The following is a 21,509-nucleotide window of genomic DNA, read 5'->3' as shown; positions in this document are numbered from 1 at the left end:
AAAAAGGCTAGGAGGTCATGGTTTGGTATCCGTCAGAAAGTGTGCACCGATGATCACCTGCCAACCGAAGTACTCATAAGACTGTATGAAGCAGTAGTGAAACAAATAGCTCTGTATGCCTGTGATGTATGGGGGTCGCAAATATACTATTCAAAAAAAGTAGGGGATATTTGATTTTGGGGGCATAATACTAAAATATGCAAATGACTACGAAAAAAGTCACTATAGAACCTAACAGAAGAAACATTTCCAGTTACATGTGACGCCCAAACGCACCAATAGCTACCGCATGGAATGCAGGTGATGCTTGGGATCATCATGGGGGTCCAACCCAAGATTTGCACGACTCTGACTTTGAATGTTACAGTCATTGTGGCATTGAATTCCAGGGTGGAAACATCAGTTTAATTGTTTTAGTGACCAGAAAACAAATTTTGATATGCGTCGGCTTACCCAAAATGAAAGGTTACGTGCCCTTGGCATGCTACAGATCGGCACAACACAGGCGGTTGTGGCGAGGACGATGAATGTTTCTCAGTCTGTCATAAGCAGGCTATGGTCCAGATACCGTGATACACAATCTGTACAGGACAGACCACGCTCAGGTCGACCAAGGGCGACAACTCAAGCCCAGGATCGATTTATCCGTACATTGGCCTTGAGAAATCGTGTCATCACAGCAAATCAGATCAGCGCTCGTCTTCAAACAGACACTGGTGTGAGAGTGAGTGGCCAGACGATTCGGAATCGACTGCATAGGGGTCACCTTCGCGCCCGACGTCCTCGCGTGATCCCTTGTTTGAGAGATCATCACATTCAGGCAAGATGTCGTTGGTGTAGGGATCGTCAACACTGGGATAATCGACGCTGGAGCAATGTGATGTTTTCAGATGAGTCAAGGTTCACTGTTGATTTTTTGGACAGGCGTAGGAGGGTGTGGTGTCGTCGAAACGAGCGCTTCCAAGACGTTAACGTCATCAGACATGATCGATTTGGGGGTGGTTCTGTTATGGTGTGGGGAGGCATCACTGTTGCTGGAAGAACGGCTTTACATGTTGTTGCAGGGCGTGTTACAGGCCAGTACTACCGGGACAACATCTTGGCAGTCCATGTTGTGCCATTCGCACGACGTCATGGCCGCCGTTTCATCTTCCAGGATGACAACGCAAGATGTCACAGGGCCAGGATCGTTACAGGTTACCTCCAACAACAGAACATCACCACATTACCTTGGCCAGCACTGAGTCCCGACCTCTCCCCCATCGAGCATGTCTGGGACATGCTTGGACAGAGGTTACGACAACGTCAACAACGTCCTGCCAATGTCCAAGAACTTGCTGCTGCGTTGCAACAGGAATGGGACAATCTGGACCAAATTGACCTTAGACGTCTCATTAGGAGTATGCCACGTCGGATCAATGCTTGTTTGGCAAACAGAGGAGGATTTACCCGTTACTGACTTGGTTGTGATGCTGTGGTAACTTTGCTGTTTGACCCCGGGTATCATTTTACCCTTAAAATGGTCAGTCTGTGCCTTACTTAGTCTAACGATCATTTGGAATAAATCGATGAATGTGAACTTCATTTCATTTTGTCATTTGTTTCTTCGTCAGTTTCATTAGGTGACTTTAATAACACTTAAAAATCAAATATCCCCTACTTTTTTTGAATAGTATAGTACATAGCAGAAATGTGAATTTACACAAATGGAACTATGTGGAGCATAATAAAATCACAATAAAAACTTGCAAATCCATTTTTCTCCAACCCAAAAAATCATCAAACATAGGATCATTGGCTGAACTAGGTATCTTCCCAATTCAAATTGATATTTACCAACGAATGTTGCTATTTTATAAAAGATTAAATACACCCGACATAAAACGTACTAATCCGTTACTATCCGCCGCATATGTGGAAGATGTAGAAATAGGCAAATCAAATCCCAAATTATCATGGTCAGCAGCAATATCCTCCCTCATGGACCAGTTCAACTTATCTCCCTTGCAACTTTCAAAATCTAACATTCAAACGGCCATAAAGTCCCAATTCAATACTATTTATAAAACCGAATATATTTCTGGCAATTCAAAACTTAGAACTTACGGCACTGTAAAACCTACTATAGACTATCCAGCTAATTATTTGCTTCATGTACACAATAAAAACTTCAAGTCTGCTATGACCGCACTACGATTGAGTTCCCATAAACTAGAAATAGAGAGGGGCCGGTACAAGAACGTCCCCCCTGATATGAGACTATGTGCACTCTGTTCCCTCTCTAAAGCAGAAACCGAATTTCACTTCTTAATTGAATGTCCACACTATTAATCTCTTAGGCTAAATATTCTTTCTGCTACATTCAGTAACAACAATTTGGCCATAACGTTTGAAAATCTATTTGACCCTCCCCCTTCAGTTTCTGTGAGTGTATGCCATTATATATATAAAGCATTTCAACGTAGAAATCAAGCCTCGACCTAATAAGGTATTACAAGGCAAAACTTTACATTTTATTTTTTTATCCTTTTGACATCTATACATTTTTGAAGTGATGTTTCTGATAGATATTTTCACTTTTAACATGAACCTATGTATTTTATGTTTAGTATTCTTATAAATATATATATGTATATTGCTATTTATTTTTTGTCATGTTACTTATGTCATGTATATGCGGCCTGAAATGGGTGTTATGATACAATAAAATCTTATCTTATCTTATCTTATCTTATCATACACCTACATTTCACACCTCAGTTTGTTGCTGTATTTCTTTTGAATGAATGAATCAAAAATGTCAGTTTTGGAGGAAACAAACAGACTATATTGTTATTGCCAGTTGGAGTAGATATGAATAAGATGAAAGCAGTGTGAAAAGGAATATGGAAACAAAAATGTCAGTAATTTATTTTTGATGACAACTGTCAAATTGCAAAAATGTCAACATGTTCGACTCTATTTAAATTGAAATGTTGTACTGATGCACAGTCATGTGACCAGCAAATACATAATTGAGAGTCACCTGACATGATATTTAATAAGTGAGAAATGATCAGTTGTTGAAATGTCCTAGTGACAGATATGAAGTCGGTGTAAAGAAATGGATGGGATACAAGTCGACTAGGTAAGCAGAAAAACTGCGACCGTGGAAGAATATATGATGGTGCAGAATAACCCATGTATTAAAATGCCATTCATCAAAAAGTCATTTAAACCAGTCTTGATAAAGCTCCATCCCCTATATTACTCTTTACGGTGATTTAAAAAGTTATGTGGAGTATTTGTATGTCCCTTTTATGTGCATATACACAAGATGTTGGCACATCCTATCAAATATCTATTTAATAGCAGTCATTAAGGAAACAATCTCTGTGTGTATGTCAAGATAAATATTAAGTCATTAAAGAATAATCCCCCTTTATAAGCCCTACTGTAAATCAGACTTAAATTCTGTCATGAAAAACTCATTTGATAGAAGATTAAAACATTTATTTGTTAGAAGAATTTGACATGTTAATAAACTCAACATTATTAAAGTTTTTATGTGCTATTGTTGGTCTCCTCTAGTAACAGAGGTTATGGCAGAATTAGCCTTTTTGGCCCAGAGGAACACCACAGGTAGGCTAATGCCATTATTTATGAATTTTTCCTTGTCTTCAAATGACAAATTATCACCAATTGTTCTATTTCCTGCAGTTTCTGTCAGGAATTTTCAATCTTCGCTATAATCATTTAGTAGCCACACCTGACAAGTGAGAACCACTCTTGAAAAATATGTCCTATATTGTCCTATGTATATTACAGGTGCAAAATGCTTACTCTTTCTGGAGCATCTGATACCATCTTGAGAAGTTTAGATATCTAAAATAGTTTGAAATTATGTAATAAGCTATTTGTTATATATAAGAATCAAATAATAAATGCACCCACGCCCTGGTATTAAGTTACCTATTCAATGTCATATAGGACATGTTTAATAGTTTTTTAATAGCTAGAATATAGTACAATGTGAAGAATACATGTAATTAAAATATCACTATACATATTGTTAAAATATAAACTTGGTATAAACAACTGTTTCATACATTATATAAGATATAGGAAATAACAGATAAAACAGGTCATTAAAGGAGGAGAAGCTAGGTATTTTTGTGTAATAACTTATTAAGTGTTCAGTTTTATTAAAAAGGTTTTGACAGGAGAAATAGAAGGATGGATTAATTAAAAGGTATGAATTATCTAGAGGTTTTGGCTAGAGATTTGGCTAGATGCATTGAAAGATTTGGGCAGGTGATCTGGATGAAAAGGAGGATACATTCAGAGGTTTTGTAGAAGATTTTGGTAGGGTGGATTCATTAAGAGGTTCTGGTAGAATTCTTAGGGGGAACATACAACCATCTGTGGTAGCACTCCATTAGTCCAATAGTATTGGCCAAGGGGAAGACCACAGGTAATGATATTTATCCATCAATTTATGAATTTCCTTTTCTTCAAATGACAAATTATCACTGAATGACCGATTTCCTGCAGTCCCTGTCAGGAATTTTTGATCTTCGCTATAATCGTTGTGAGGATACCAGCCTTGATGTAGGTAAGTTTCTTTCATGTAATTCAGCCCTAGTCATAAATTAGGGAGACAGAGAGAGATTGGGTTTAACCCTACTCCTTGTCACCTGCAGCTGGGGAATTGAAACCATGCCAATAGACTCTATGACAGACCTTATGATGCACCGGATGGAAAAAAGAAAATTAAAATTGTTTGTACATAATGCCACACTTGAATATTAATATTTTGTAGACTGTAGTGTAACTTTAAATATTTGTTTATAACCTGCAGTAGCAAAGCTATCAATGTCATGCTCTATTATATCTTTTATCTCTGGATGATCCTCCTTTGAATTGCATTTATTATCAAGACTGCCGTAGTTAAGCATGTTTTGTATGTTTAAGATAACCTGTTTAAGAGAGTATACATGGTATTACATTATCTGTGGTGTTATAGAAATCAGTACAGTAGTCTTTATCAGTTTATAAAGATTTGTATACATGTTTAAGTGCATATATTATTAGAGCGACTGAACATATAATAGTAAGTATATATGTTTCTTATATACATACAATAAGTACGTATATAGTTAGGTAAGAGAGATGAACATTTTATTTCAATTATTAGTGATCCCTCTGATTAATTATGTACTTCAGTCTCCACTACATGGATACAGACCAACAAAGGTACTTCTGTCTCTAAAATATGGATTACAAACTATAATCTTTATTACGTGATCTTTTATCATTCACCTTGTACTTTAAAATATCACAGATGAATTTTCTAAAGCTGTTCACATGAAGATAGATGTACAATGTATAGTGTCATGTAATGTTAATAAAAACAAAAGGATTTATTGGGTATAAGACAGAAGTTTCCCACAACCAATCTGATTAAAACACAGATCCTATTTCGTTTCGTTTTTTATAGTTTAAAATATCGTTTTATTTGTCTGTACTACACTAGGATCTGGAAAAGTTATTATATAACATGCATTCTGGATGGCGTGAGGTATTAGCCAATGAAACCATCTGTTATGGCAACTTTTTGGAGTGTCATGCACGGAACTGTGGGTAAACCACTAGAAATGTCAACGCTGATTGATTAATCAATGTCTGATGTCATAGGGTCAAAAGCTGCTTATACAACCCCTGACGCGACCTTTCAGTAAAACTGGTCAGATCTTCATGTAGAGTAGGCAATCAAAAGTATAAAAAAATAAAAAAGAAACGAATTATAGATCTGTATTTTAATCAAACTGCCCAACAACCAAAAGTATGGCATTTTCAGAGCCAAACCTAAGTTTTCATTTCCATGCAATGTCTGTCAATAAAGTTATAAATGTTGCAGAGCTCCCAATCATAACGGCTCCTATGAACTGAAAAATATGCCCAAAATTTTGTATAAATATAGTAATATTTTTACTGTTTGTATATTCTGTGTGAAAGGTGATAGGATCAATACTAATAATATCGTTTTTTCCCCCAATATATAATGAATCTAATTTGAATAAACATGCCATATAGTTTGAAATATTTGAATAAAAGCCAAATATTTATTAGATAATATTTTTTCATCTCTGATGTAAGAGGATGATATTAAAGGGAAAATTATCTTGGATTAATTAAAGTCTGGTTCACATGCAATGAAATTCATAATATGAGTGCCTTTGTTCTGTTATTCACTAGATTCAAATTTTGGAAGTTCACATGTCAAGAAGGGGTTGCCTGCTTAACCCCACAGACTTCCTCTGGGATCCTGTGTTTCTTCTCACAGCTGGGTCTCCTTTACTCAAGCTAACTATTGAGATAAAGTAGACCATATATCTGTTATTCTAACATGTTGTCCCTTTAAGATAATTTGATAAAAAATAATCATATTTATTGAAGAAGAATCTGAATATTTTGTTGCCTAAAATAGGCATCAACCACTACATGTGATGCTATTTTTACTATTGAACAGAGATCTTCTGGAGTAAATCAAAATTGAAATTCCAAGCAATTACTGATATATAATACTAGACATCCATGTATTTGGTTCGATAAGAGTAGCAGAGAATGAACAAGCCGATAGATCTGTGTAGCTGCTGGATCAAAAACTGATGCAGGCAGAGAGTAGACATGAATAGAAGATGGAGTAATTCCCGCTGATGTACATAATAGTGGGAATTTTATTCATTAAAATGGCAGCTCCTTGAATGCAAATTGTGTAAAAGTATGTAATACCAAGGTTGCGGACCCGCTAGAGGTCACAATTTTTCTTTGATTTATATGTTTATATCTCAAAGATCTCAGTTCCTTTGCATATTTGCACATATCAGACCATAACCTCCTGGATTATGGCCCCTGATTAAACGAAAAATCATATTTTTAGCTCGTGGATTCTATAGAGGACACAATTTTGATCATATTTTAAAAAACGTTTAAATATATCACCATTCTACCATGTGGGCATATCTTGCCTGGCAACCACTGGTTCTATTTTCTTGGATTCTGAAATCAAGATAAATGCCAATTTATCTCGTGAACAACAAAGGCCTGTGGCCAACAATGAGTATGGACCAATGTAGGCATTAACTAATTGGTATCCATTGCACTTAATGTCTCTTTGCTCAGGGATTGGTAGATCTTTAATACAGATAGAATCTCATTGTGGGGTATTCTAATGAAGATATATTGAAGATTTTCGAGTATTTTTATTGTACTACAGATGTCATTAGGTTTAATAGTTCTCTCTACAATATTTATCATTGTAATCAGTAAGAGGAATGTAGCTTTAATCTCTACATAGATTAATGTGCTCAGATGTTGTTCTATCATCACAGCGTGTAGTCATGTGATTCATAATGTTTTCATGGAGGAAAGATTTTCCTCTGGCAAGATTGTAATAGGCCACTTGATGGTGTAGGAAAACGGGTATAGCTGGACTGTTGGCTAAAGAGGCTGCAAAAATTATGGACAATTAGTTTTCGATTTGTCAGGATTTGACTATGAGTTGCATTATGATGTTCATATTAGATTGTATTCAAAATCTAAGACTGATTTGCCAGTATATTTGATCAAATTAAGTGTATTTATTTGAAGGTAATAATGGCTCTCTAATTTGAATACTTGTGTTAACCCACAGATACATTGCATTAATCTTTTGTTGTGAATAGTACTGAAATTTATGCAGATTATATTCTGTCTTTTGTGGTAGAAGTAATCAAATGGTTTTGGCATTGCACTCCTTGAGTAGAATGTCCTGGGTCATAATTGCAGTATGGGCCATGAATGGCCCTTTTGAATTTTTCAAGCCCTGTCCAGGCTTATACTGGGTGTAGGAGGTTTCACATTACTGAACAGACACATGTACACAGTGTACATCATTGGCTTGCATATTTTAAAAAAAATACATGGGACTGTGAATTTTAAGAAGAGGAATTATGACATCTATTCAAAATTCTCCTCCCTATCATTGTCATATGGCCATAGTAATTTCAAGAAAAATATAAATTACCAAAGTATTATAGTGGCGAAATGTTTACTCCTCTTCTTTACTTTTCAGATTTAAAAAAAAAAAATGTCGAAGCTACTGTACAAATCAGATTACCGTTTCATCTGGAGCGTATTATCTGACTTATAATTTACAGTATTGGACCAGTTTGTATAGTAACTCTATCTCGCAGAACTAAACTGAAAACAGACAATTCACACCATAAGATGACGAAATTTGTACCTTTTAGTTTGAAGCTTTTAAATATCGAGCTCAATACCAGGATCTGTCTACCAGTTAACTGTATTACAAACCATAGCGAACATGGGTTTGAGTTAGGAAAATATGAGGGAAAGATCCTGTTCGAGTGAAATTTTATTTTATTTATCAGACTTTCTTTTATTGTAAACATAAATTACTGATTTTAATAAGTTTTTGAAACTGTCCCAGCCTTTTTGATCTGAAGACAAGCTTAAATTAACTTTAAAAAGACATGCTGGCATTTCCCATGAAAATTGACATCATTTTTTTTTTCCTTTCTGGTGTCAGATTGACTTAACATGATATTTTAATGTCCTGTTCTTAAATCCAAAACATTTCTTACAACTCGTTTTGTTAATTGTCTTTCCATGTGGCTGTGATCTACGTTGTTTCAATAGTTTGTTTGTTTATATTGCAATGAAATATTATTATATCTCCCTAACATCTATTAACATACAAAGTCATAATTGTTTTCAAAAAAACCTTTCAACTTTTTACACTTTCTTACATCAATGAATTGTAGTCTCAGCAACACAGGCAGTTTGAGCTTGAACTGTTAGAAATTTTACAATTGCATATTTACTCCATATTTAACATCCCTTTGTGGATATGTAAATTACAACGAGTGATAAGTGATCGAGTTTGTATATCTGGGGATACCAAGATCGTCTGTCCTCCAACATGCTTCCTACCGACTTGTTGCAGAAATGTTTTATTTGTTTCACTAGGTTTGGATTGCATGCTTTATGTAGTTTTTAATCAATGTTCATCTGTTTTAATGAAAACATTAAAGTTACCTTCCCCGAGTACAAACTGGGTGATTTGAGGATATATTTGGACTAAAACATTCAAACTAATTAATCTATCAAAATTTTGCTTCAAAACCTTCTAAAAACATTGTATTCACTAGGAAACCCCCCACGCTATAAAAAAAAAATATATTAAAAGAAGTCATGTTTGTGTCATGTGACTTGGCTGTCGCAGTACGTAGCCTAAATAAATTCTCGGATTATCCACTGCCTATGTCTTTTTCTGTGGTTTTTATCTCTGTTGTACGTTTAAGTCTCTCACTTTTTCCTAGTCCGCTCACCATCAAGTTTATCAACATATATACTATTCAAAAAAAGTAGGGGATATTTGATTTTGGGGGCATAATACTAAAATATGCAAATGACTACGAAAAAAGTCACTATAGAACCTAACAGAAAAAACATTTCCAGTTACATGTGACGCCCAAACGCACCAATAGCTACCGCATGGAATGCAGGTGATGCTTGGAATCATCATGGGGGTCCAACCCAAGATTTGCACGACTCTGACTTTGAATGTTACAGTCATTGTGGCATTGAATTCCAGGGTGGAAACATCAGTTTAATTGTTTTAGTGACCAGAAAACAAATTTTGATATGCGTCGGCTTACCCAAAATGAAAGGTTACGTGCCCTTGGCATGCTACAGATCGGCACAACACAGGCGGTTGTGGCGCGGACGATGAATGTTTCTCAGTCTGTCATAAGCAGCCTATGGTCCAGATACCGTGATACACAATCTGTACAGGACAGACCACGCTCAGGTCGACCAAGGGCGACAACTCAAGCCCAGGATCGATTTATCCGTACCTTGGCCTTGAGAAATCGTGTCATCACAGCAAATCAGATCAGCGCTCGTCTTCAAACAGACACTGGTGTGAGAGTGAGTGGCCAGACGATTCGGAATCGACTGCATAGGGGTCACCTTCGCGCCCGACGTCCTCGCGTGATCCCTTGTTTGAGAGATCATCACATTCAGGCAAGACGTCGTTGGTGTAGGGATCGTCAACACTGGGATAATCGACGCTGGAGCAATGTGATGTTTTCAGATAAGTCAAGGTTCACTGTTGATTTTTTGGACAGACGTAGGAGGGTGTGGCGTCGTCGAAACGAGCGCTTCCAAGACGTTAACGTCATCAGACATGATCGATTTGGGGGTGGTTCTGTTATGGTGTGGGGAGGCATCACTGTTGCTGGAAGAACGGCTTTACATGTTGTTGCAGGGCGTGTTACAGGCCAGTACTACCGGGACAACATCTTGGCAGTCCATGTTGTGCCGTTCGCACGACGTCATGGCCGCCGTTTCATCTTCCAGGATGACAACGCAAGATGTCACCGGGCCAGGATCGTTACAGGTTACCTCCAACAACAGAACATCACCACATTACCTTGGCCAGCACTGAGTCCCGACCTCTCCCCCATCGAGCATGTCTGGGACATGCTTGGACAGAGGTTACGTCAACGTCAACAACGTCCTGCCAATGTCCAAGAAATTGCTGCTGCGTTGCAACAGGAATGGGACAATCTGGACCAAAATGACCTTAGACGTCTCATTAGGAGTATGCCACGTCGGATCAATGCTTGTTTGGCAAACAGAGGAGGATTTACCCGTTACTGACTTGGTTGTGATGCTGTGGTAACTTTGCTGTTTGACCCCGGGTATAATTTTACCCTTATAATGGTCAGTCTGTGCCTTACTTAGTCTAACGATCATTTGGAATAAATCGATGAATGTGAACTTCATTTCATTTTGTCATTTGTTTCTTCGTCAGTTTCATTAGGTGACTTTAATAACACTTAAAAATCAAATATCCCCTACTTTTTTTGAATAGTATATATATAAAGCGCTCCCTAACGCAGAGAGATCAGACAGTCTTTGAATGCATATTATCTTTAAATTTTATGAAGTTGACCTCTTTCTAGAATTTTGCAAATTATTCCATGAGCATTGATTTCAGACATTTAAGATTGCTGAAACCAGAATCAGAGATCTGAGCTATGATTTAATGATACAGGTAAATGAGATGGCGTGCAAAATTAGAGACAAACCAAGCCTTCGAGGATTTTTAAAGGTTTAACTGAGCCGAAATCTTCATACTGTCATTAGGGGCTGTCAAAGTGTTCCATGGATATACAGGCAAAATACCTTGCTACAAGATGGCCAATCTTTGGATTTCCAATAGTTACGGGATTCTAGGGTTATTTTAATATGATATAAACTGTTACATATATTTCATACATACTCTTTGAATGCATTATTTTATCCAGCCATAGAATGCCTATTTAAAGTTTTATAGAGGGAATTTCTTTAACCATTGGGTTGCATATTCTTGACAAATCTTCCTCAATTGGTAAATAAAGAATCTGTTTAATTCTGGAACTAATTTTAATCAAGACTACCATAATATATATATATCGTCCTTATATATGAGGACTTTTATTCACAAATATTCTCCATGGTAAAATCATGAAAACCATCTAGACTCGATCTGGGTTGACATATAAATACAAATTACATTTATGAAAGAAAAATAAAACATGGCCTCTAAAAAGTTTAGTAACATGGAGTATGATTAGTTTGTTTATATTTTTTACAGTAGTCTAACTGATAAGGACATCTGAAGAAAATAAATGATCGGCATAAACTAGTTATTTTTGGCAAGTTAGCGTAAACTTACCTCGGCATGCATTTTGATATATTTTGCTTAGAAAAATAATTCTGCAAGCTCCAGTTCCTCTGAGCAAAATTAATAAAAAAAATAGGTCTTGAACTTTTGACATAAGACCTTGACTTAATAATTTGTTGCAAACGGAGTATACATGTAGACATATACAAGTCTAATTAAATTTTGAAAACTCTCGTTTAATTTGTGTCAAAATAATTTGATTACTTGTCTTTGATTGAAAAAAGTACTTAACCAATTTGATTCAAATGTAAGTCAGACGTAAGTAATCAGTATAAATTCTAGAATAAAAATCACATGTGACTTTTTAAATTTTAGGGTAATAATATATAGTGGTCAAATGATCCTCATGTTGGTTTTAAAGAAAACCTTTTATATTTAGATGAGGGTCCATTTCACCGTTCAGTTAACGGGGGTGATGCAGATCAAAAGTTCTGTGATTAATGCAAGTGTTCATAGTTCGATCTCATATTTGTAACAAGTAGTAGAGTTACCAATCTGATTAAAATACAGATCTATATTTCGTTTCGTTTTTTTATACTTTCGATGGCCTACACTACATGAAGATCTGACAAGTTGTAGCGATAGGTCGCGTCAGAGGTCATACGAACGGCTTTTGACCTTATGACGTCGGACATTTGATTAACCAATCAGCATTGATGTTACTGGTGGATTACCCACTGTTTTGTGCAAAACACGCCTAAAGCTCGCCGTAACAGACCGTTTCATTGGCTAATCACTCACATCATTCAGAACACGTCAATGATAACTACTCTTCCAGATCCTAGTGTAGTAAAGACAAGTAAAAACGAAATTTTGAACTATAAAAACGAAACGAAATAGGATCTGTGTTTTAACCAGATTGTAGAGTTACCTAAATAATCTATAGTTTTGTCTGTCACACTGCTGCTTAATATATGTTAGTCCCAAAATTACCTAATTAGTGTTGATATGGTGGAGATTAAACCCACAAACCCCTTCGTGTCACTATCTTTACCAGGCATATTGTGAAAAGAAAGTTATATTGTGATGTAGATGGGACAGAGTTTATCTCATAATGGAAAAGGGAATCAAGATCTTAGTTATGCAAATCGACTACAGGACAACACCTTAATAAGCATAACCTGCTTTATGCATGACAACCTCAAGTAATGTCATATATTTAAAAACAAAATGAAACAATAATAATTCTCTGAAAAAAACAGTGATAATCATAAAAAAATTATCTTACAACCACATGTTAATTTCAAAATTATCCTCTAAAATTAAAGAGATTTGACCCTTTTTAAAAAATCTTCTAAAACTGTTTCTGTAGACACATGAATTGATATTAATAGTGAGGGACTGTCCCTTTAAACAGATTCGAGATGTCAGAAATATCTAGTATTTAGTTAAACATGTCTAATAATTTAACTTCTAATTTACCACTAACAGCAGAATGTGTTATTTTCTTCAAGATAATATTTTTTCATCAGATTTTTAGATTAGTAAAAATTGTTTTGACATGTCTAAGAGTGTTTACAAAAAACACCTGTATAAAATGTGAATCTTTCAAATAATAAACCTATCTGTAACTCTAGTAAGTATTAACAAATTGATGATATCTTAAACATGCTTTGATTGCAGCCTCTTTGACTTTACCATCAGATAAGAGATGAGATTTAATGTATTTGGGGACTGACACATGGTTTGTCTGTAATTCGTTAGTTCCCTATATATACACATGATTCTATAGTTGTGAGAGAAAATCAGATTTTAGTAGATTGCACTACGCATGTCACATACAGTTATACGGTAGCAAACTGGTGTTGCATATATAGATGACATATGAGCTCAACAGTTTAAACAACTATGCCAAACATCCCTCTGTATTTGTCATCAGGTCGATCTGGGATGAATAGTTTACTGATAAAAAAGGATTTTGAAGAGAAATGGAATGGTATGGTATTTAACATCTCTTGATACTGAGCTTAAGTAATTTTGAAACTAAAATACAGTATAGAGTTATTTCTATGGTTATGTAATGGCCGGGGAGAGAATATACACCAACGCTTCTTTGAATTCCATTTGCCAAATAATCTCTTACTTACACTACCAATTTGTAGACATGCTCTGTTTTATATCCCATCCAAATGGCTAGACACACTTTTTTTGTCGACACCACAGGCTTCATGCTGGGATTTGAACATGGCACATTCTGGATGTAAGTCTTATGTCAGATGCAACCACTCATGTCCCCTGGAGAGAAGAAGGGGAAACATGGCATTACATTACCTTTTAACTAAGTAGATGCAAGTTTTCTAAGATTTATCTATCGGTGAATAGCTACCCCTGTCATGGCGAGACAAAATTTGTGGTCAACAATGAAAAAAAAAATTTGATGAATTCTCTTTTCTTTATAGTTATTTTATTAAAAGATCAAACGCACTATAATATCTATTTCAAAAGATAAAGTATCTTTTATGTACTTGTGTTTTCATTTTTACTTACGTTTGCAAACCATAGAAATTTATTATGCTTTTCAAGTTGATTGTTATTCCTTGAATTCACAATGGGAGCGTTTGGATTGTGTAGGATGTTATATTTTGAAGAGATAATTTAATAAAGTCTGAAGAAAAAACCCATCATTTTAAACATTGTCAGTATATATATTTCTAACTAGGTATTTCTAACATCACTGACAGTTGCAGAAGTTCACGTATATCTATAGTAAATTGAATGGTACAAAAAGTTGAGTGCCTGTACCAGACCCCTTGACAGTTGAAATTTGAAAAATAGTAGACAGCAAATTACAAGATATTGGTCTCAAGTGACTAAAGTTCAGTGTTAAATACCATTCTATTTAATTCTGCTATTAGTGGCAATACTGAGGATTTACAGAGATATTATTACTTTCAAGAGGGGTTTGGATGGCTGAAATGGTTAGTACATGCGCGTTGTATCATAAGGTCTGTCATTCAGTCAACTGGCATGGTTTCGATACACCGGTTGTATGTGACAAGGAGTAGGGTCGCCTGTCCAACCTCATGGGTTTTCTCCGGGTCCTCCGGTTTCCTCCCACAGTTAAAGACCCTTACGTGCAAGCAAATTATGGAAATAAAATTGAACCATATGTTAGTCCCGAAATGGCCTAGTTTGTGTCGAGTGGATGTTAAACCCCATTTCTCTGTCCAACCTCGTGGGTTTTCTCCGGGTCCTCAGGTTTCCACCCACTGCAAAAGACCCCTAAGCACAAGCGAATTGTTGAAATAAAATTGAACCATATGTTAGTCCCAAAATGACCTAGTTTGTGTCAAGTGGACATTAAACCCCATCTCTCCCTCTCTCTCTATTACTTTCAACTATAAAATAAATAAGATTAATTTTACACATTAGGTTATAATCAATATTAAACCATCTATAATCTTAAACCATTTATATCTTATTGATGGATTAGCAGATTTATCTCAAATTTTGCATGGAATCCAATTTAAACACCTCAATGCAACTCTATAATCAAATAACAACAAATAATGCCTCTTTAATGAAAATTTGAATCTCACTGAAACACGTTGTCATTTAACTCGAATAAGAAATTTGAACTGAGCTATTTAAACAAATAAAGAAACTTGTACTCATTCAATTCACATTGGGACAGTTTCAAGGTATATTTGAAAATGTCAAAAGCTAAAAACATGGAGCTTAAAATACAATTCTTCTTCTAACCTTCTTACAGTTCTTAGAACTAGATGTAAGAAAGGGATCTTGAATTACCAATTAGATTGTTGAATGATGTTGCATGTAGCAAATGAGTCACATTTAATCATTGGATGTTACCAAATCGGGGTCCTATTTGACATAATCTCCCAGAAAACCAAATATTATAAGTCTGGGATCTTGTTTGGATCCATGATATTAAATTTAATCTATGTGATTTGTCAGTGGCTTGATTGTTAAAATTGACAAACAAGTTGAAAATCCAAGAAATAGATCATGTAAATATGCAACAAAACTGATTTGGACATATTTTCCACCAATATCTGAACACAATGTGCAAATCACAACAATTCTCTTTTTATTAAAGAAACTTAAAATATGCTTAGATTTTTAGTTTGTGGTATATTTGGATCTTTAGGTATATTATTTTACAGTCAACTTGACTATATTATGTTTTTCCTATCATTAACTGGACCCCCTTCTACAGTTTTTAGCCACTCTATCTTGCTTCAACTGACAAGATGTCAAAACTATTTGACTATCCTGTATTATGTTAAACCCATGATTAGATCCTTTACAATATTCAGTTACTTCATTATTTAACTTCTAGGATAGAAGAAAGGGTGGTGCTACTTAAACATGCATTATGCAAGAGCAAAATCTGCTTATTACAAGTCTTTCTTTAGGCCTGAAATGTTATTTAAATTATCAATTAGACATTAATTAACTTATCCAGACCATAATAAACTCTCGATGTCAAAGCTAGCCTTCGATGTTGGCTGGATTAGATTCCTATATGCCGCTAACGGCCGTTGATAATTAAATCAAATAAAGTGGATAATCAAGACTTGCTTGTTTATATTAATGATTTTAGTAATGATGACCGAGACTATGCCAAAATTTCACACGCTTCTTTCTCGGCTCATAGTGGATCAATTTGACTGAAATTTTCAGCAAATTATCTTTACACTATCTAGTTTTTAACTATTATAGCGAGAACTGCCATCTCGTTATCTTATCTCCCATAATGTATCTTTAAGGCAGCATCAAATTTTAAATAATTAGTTTAAAGACAGAAGAGAATTGACACCATTTGAAGAAAAAGCCCTTACTTCTCAAAACAATACAAAATGTCTTTATAAAAATAACTGTCTTATAAACAGGACAGAACTAGGATATTGTTTGTGTCAGTCTGATACTTTGACAGTGAAGAGTGGCTATAGGTTTCTCTTTTACTGGTGTGTGTCATTTCAGTGTCTGTGTACTTGTCTTCCTGTTTCTCTCCTACAAGTGTCTGTATAGTTGTCACACTGGGGTCTGTCTGATGCCTATCCTAACGGGTGTCTGTGTTTGTCATACTGGGGTCTGTGTGAATGCGTATTCCTGAAGCAATGGCCTGAGAAATCCCTCACTGGCCATTACTGGATTGGCGTCTGATACTATTGGGGGAGTGTGTCTATTCTTCCCAATAATCAAATCTATCCCCAGTACAGCAATATGACAGCCCTTCGTTTAATCTGGGGTCTCCCCTAAAACTTTGGACAGTGATTTCAATTATTAAAAACGGTGGAAGTATTGTTCGTCTCCAAACAGTATTGCTTACATTGTATCAGTATTGATAGCCTCATTTGTCATGCAATTAGTTTCCCTGCAATATTTTGTAAACATTATTTGGTCCAATTTGGAGCTCTGTTTAAAGCTTAATGATATTGTTACGCAGTTAGCTATTGGTTGTTAATCGGACTATTGACCAGTCATAATTTGGAGCAGAAATTTGCTTCCTTTACAGCAGTGTTAAGTGGGATTAGCTCTAATCAAACGAAACACTGCGAGGAGTAAGGTGTGACTAGTGTCTGTATGACACTGCTGCCTGTCTTGTGCCTGTGTGCTTGTCTTACCTGTGTCTGTTTTCTTTATAATGATATTAAATACTTTTCCCCTGTATTTAACAATATTTCTTTTATATAATTCTCAATCCCTTGACAATGTGAAGATGTCTATTACAAATAAACAAATTGTTTATAAACAAATTGCTATGTAGGTATATGATGTGATAATGATGTTTATAATAGATAAGTAATATATATAAACATGTAATTATAGTATCACATAACTGATGTATAACAAGTCTGTTAAGAGTATTTACAAGATGATATACTGACAAGGTGTATAATACTATCAAATTTATAGCCACAGTTTCGTCAGTGAAGTTTTTGTTCAGATACAACTGACGTTTTGTTCATTAAAATTAAAGGGGAAAAAATAAGGGGCTCATTGATTACATGGTAATTCAGTTGATTGAAACAAAAATTGTAGGCCTCAATGTTAACATATAAAAATCAAATATTTTTGACAGCCTCAGGCTACAGTCGCTTAAAGACAGCCTGTTACTTAATAAAAACTAATGTAAATAGTCTTTTACGATGCTTTATCATTGTATTTTATAAACAATTATAGGTGCATTATGTAAGAATGAGAAATATTCTTTTCCAGATGGTTTGTATCCTCAGTCAACTGATATAACATTTGAAGAGTTTACATATATAATATTGGAAATTTGATTTTAAAAGAAAATATCTTTAACATATTTTCTGAATTATTATTCAGAATATATGTATTATTTAAACTGTAAACTTGAATTAAGGAAATATCCTCCAGTATAATTATAATAGAGATGAACTGTAATATTATCACGGGAAGAGACCTCGTGGATTTTGTCATTGTTAGGGCCAGATTAAGACCCACAGAAGCCCTAAACATGATTTTCAAGGGTTTTGGTTTCGCTCTTCAATCACTGCATTATAGTGTCTTTTGTACCTTTAAAAACTTGATATACCCTTTAAATTAGGGTTTTTATATCCTTTTGATTGGTAATACAAGTGTTGCCTTTCCGGAACATTAAATTTCTATAGGTATTGGTTATCGTGTGTGTAATACACTACACCGTCCAATCTGAGGGGTTTTATAATGTTGATAATCCTGTTAGTTTAAGATCTTTTCCATCATAATTGACGCCCAAAATTTGCGGAATTTCTTCCTTTGTTCAGGGGATTAAATACGTAAGTAACCTATTATGGCTTTGTGTTGTGTGTCGAATGCCTGGATTCACCTCACTGAAATTTGATGACAGTTTTCTTTCATTTAAAGAGACTGAATATAAATAAAGTTTAATGTTTCGGTTGTGACTTTGAACAGTAGCACTGATGTATAGATACAAAACATATTATCTTTATGAACATATGAACATCGACAAAGGTTTGGTCCTTTAAATTAAAATGATAAACAGTTAGTTTAGTGACAGTTGAAGGTAAATCTTGTTTGGGAGAAAAATATATCTCTAATGATGATAGTATGATGTCAAGAGCAAAACTTTAACCAGAAATCACAGTTTATGTTCAGGGAGGACAGTTCTTTGAATTTGTATAGTAGAGAAAATGGATTAGTCTGTTAGGGTGCAACGTCTAACATATAGAGGGAAACTGTGCTAACGTTAACATTGATTTCTTTTCTACAAGAATTTTAAAAATAAAATACGACATTTTACCTAAATACAGAAAATAAATTTATCGGAAGCAGCTGTGTTAATCACATGCAAAAATCCAAACATAGCTTTTAGCCCATTGTACTTGAATGGAAGACCTCAAAACCCCTGTTAGAGCCCCTTTAAGTTACATGTTTTTAAAAGAAGGGAGTTTGTTTAGTAGGATATGCTTGAACAACAGTTTAAGTAGCTCAATAGATACATGTCATGTCTACTTATCTTCTCAAAAATCTCTCTCCACCAGTTTACAAAGAATTACATTTGGAATAGGATACCATTTTGCTTTTTGTGGAAAATTTAGCACTGTCATTGAAATTAAAGTAGTGCATGGTGTTAAATATTATGTTTCTTACTAATCTTTGTTTTTTTAAAAAGGTAAGCTTGTTTATTGTCTTAAAATTTAGTCATTTTTGGGTGGGCTAACTAAGTGAAAAGTGTGTTTGTTATTTTGTATTTGTTACATTGCCTGGGTTTTAAATTGGCTACAAAAGTCAAGATTTCCAAGAGACATAGTAGATAGTATTAAGACATATCTTGAGGTCCACTTGTGGTAGTTGGAATTTGAAGACCAAAGTGGCAAAAATATTGTTGAGATGTCAAACGTGATCTCAAAATGATCAATTTGTTGTGTTTGGATCTCAAATCCCTTTCCTTTGATGAAGGTCTCATGCAATCTCTATCTGGTTTTACTACTGACATAAAAATGCCTGGTAATCTTGGGTTAATCGGTATAAATATGACGGCAATAGCTGCACTCTCTTTCAATAAATAAAAGTACAAATAAGTCCATTTTTTTGTAATAAAATACTCTTTATTTATCTGCACTACCCATTCAACATAATAAAATTTCTCAAGTTCTTTATGCACATAGATAATATTACTTCGAAAAATACACATAAAAATTGTGCATTTATAAACTGAAAGAGATACAAAAATCACATGAGGTGACTTTTTTTTTAACACATTATTTGAAAGAACTTTTATATAGAAGAAGAAAAAACTTTATTGCATAAAAAACCTTACAAGGTTATGTGCATAATGGAGATAAATATTTTGTAATCATCATGAACTCTAAGCAGAGTACTTTAGTCTGAATGCCTGCAGCACAGAAACAAAAAAATCTAATGTTTATTTAGAAAATATAATACCAGGTTATACTACTTAAGTTGAAATTGGTTCTTAAAGATAGTGAACTTGTACTAGCAAGCACTGTTAGTTGGAATGATAGCCTCGGGTGTGGGTAAGTTTTGGGTGTGTCCCTTGTAACATCTGTTTCTACAAATTAAGGGTATCACAGGTTTGTCTAAATACTATGATATCATAGAATGCTTATCACTGCTTTGAAAGATGATGGCAACCACTGACCTCCTCATCAAATACTGACCTGATGACTTCCAGGGGTCAGCGTAGAGCAGTGTGAGGTCACAGGATATCAGTAAGTTAATGTTAGTAATTATGTTACCACCTAGAGGGTGTAAATGGACTTAAAATATCAGCTTACTTTGTGTTGTTTCTTTAATAAAAGATAATATACTTGGACATTTAAGATCAACAGCTTTTGTTATGTTAAACTGTAGTCATTTAGTAATGGTATTGTTGTGTGATTTTATCCCTACTGACTACTGTGAAATGTCTGATGACATGGTCATTTAAGCAGTAAAGGGTATTAAGGAATAGTTTGGTATGTCATCACCATACTAATGGGATGATAGATATTCAGTAGTTAATTGAGGTTGTTAAATGGCGGTGCTATCCTCATGTCCCTTATGGTCAAAATAACTACTGGTAAAGGGGCTAAAACTTGTAGAATTAAGACTTGTTTCCACTGAAAATGTTGGACTGGCAGTTTTTCTGAGATTCACTACCAGAGGCATCTCTGATGAATGACCCCTGTGTTCCAGAACAAATGTAGCCTGGATAAACCAAGCATCTATTTAAATCATTATTCAAGGGGATCCAAGGATTGTTTTGAGAAGTAAGAGAAATTTTGAACCATTTTGTACAGCTTTTAAGATCTCTGAATGCTGAACTGGCATGAAGCTTGCTTTTGTCCTCTGTGAAAACACTTACTATAATGCTAGATCTTGTATTCCTCCTAAGTTTGCTTTGTTATTGTGGTAAGCTAGAGCTAACATATCCAAGCAAAGCAATTTCAGAATTTCTAACCAATATCCTGATACCTAACTCTTCCATATGAAACTATAGGAAAAAACTAACATGCAAAATGAAATATTTTCAGTCTGAGTTCTCCTTTAAGATGGGTTATTAAAATCTTGTTAAAGAGATGATGTGCTCACTGAAAGTAAAGGTTGTATAAAGTCTAGACCAATTAGTACTACATAGTAGAACCAGTTAATATTTACATTTGTTGTCAAGGTAAACAAACAGTAGTGGGTGTTTATTTAAACAAGAGTTCAGCTATTTTAAAGGATCACAAAAGGGCAATGAGGGAAATTTGACTTCAGACTAGTAGACTACCCTTACCTAAATATTATT

At 34.8% G+C, this 21,509-nt stretch overlaps 2 protein-coding genes across 5 annotated transcripts in view; one reads left to right on the top strand and one right to left on the bottom strand.

Moving 5' to 3' along the window:
- Window positions 1–21,509, top strand: part of LOC126823370 (solute carrier organic anion transporter family member 4A1) — a 112,510-nt gene that overhangs the window by 3,972 nt on the left and 87,029 nt on the right. The window contains exon 1 of one of the 3 annotated variants that reach the window (XM_050552201.2): window positions 3,040–3,127. The exons of 1 other annotated variant lie outside the window; for it this stretch is intronic. The gene's annotated coding sequence lies outside the window, so the exon portion shown is untranslated. Of the gene's footprint in view, window positions 1–3,039; window positions 3,128–4,950; window positions 5,093–21,509 lie in introns of those variants that run through there. One more of the 3 variants, XM_050552184.2, reaches the window with a different exon arrangement.
- The window catches only part of LOC126823440 (glutathione S-transferase omega-1), a 107,075-nt gene that overhangs the window by 49,499 nt on the left and 36,067 nt on the right, over window positions 1–21,509 (bottom strand). The gene's annotated exons all lie outside the window — the stretch shown is intronic.

This window comes from Patella vulgata, chromosome 1, assembly GCF_932274485.2.
Source record: "Patella vulgata chromosome 1, xgPatVulg1.2, whole genome shotgun sequence".
In the NCBI taxonomy this organism is placed as follows: domain Eukaryota; kingdom Metazoa; phylum Mollusca; class Gastropoda; family Patellidae; genus Patella; species Patella vulgata.
This window is presented reverse-complemented; position numbering and strand designations above follow the sequence as displayed.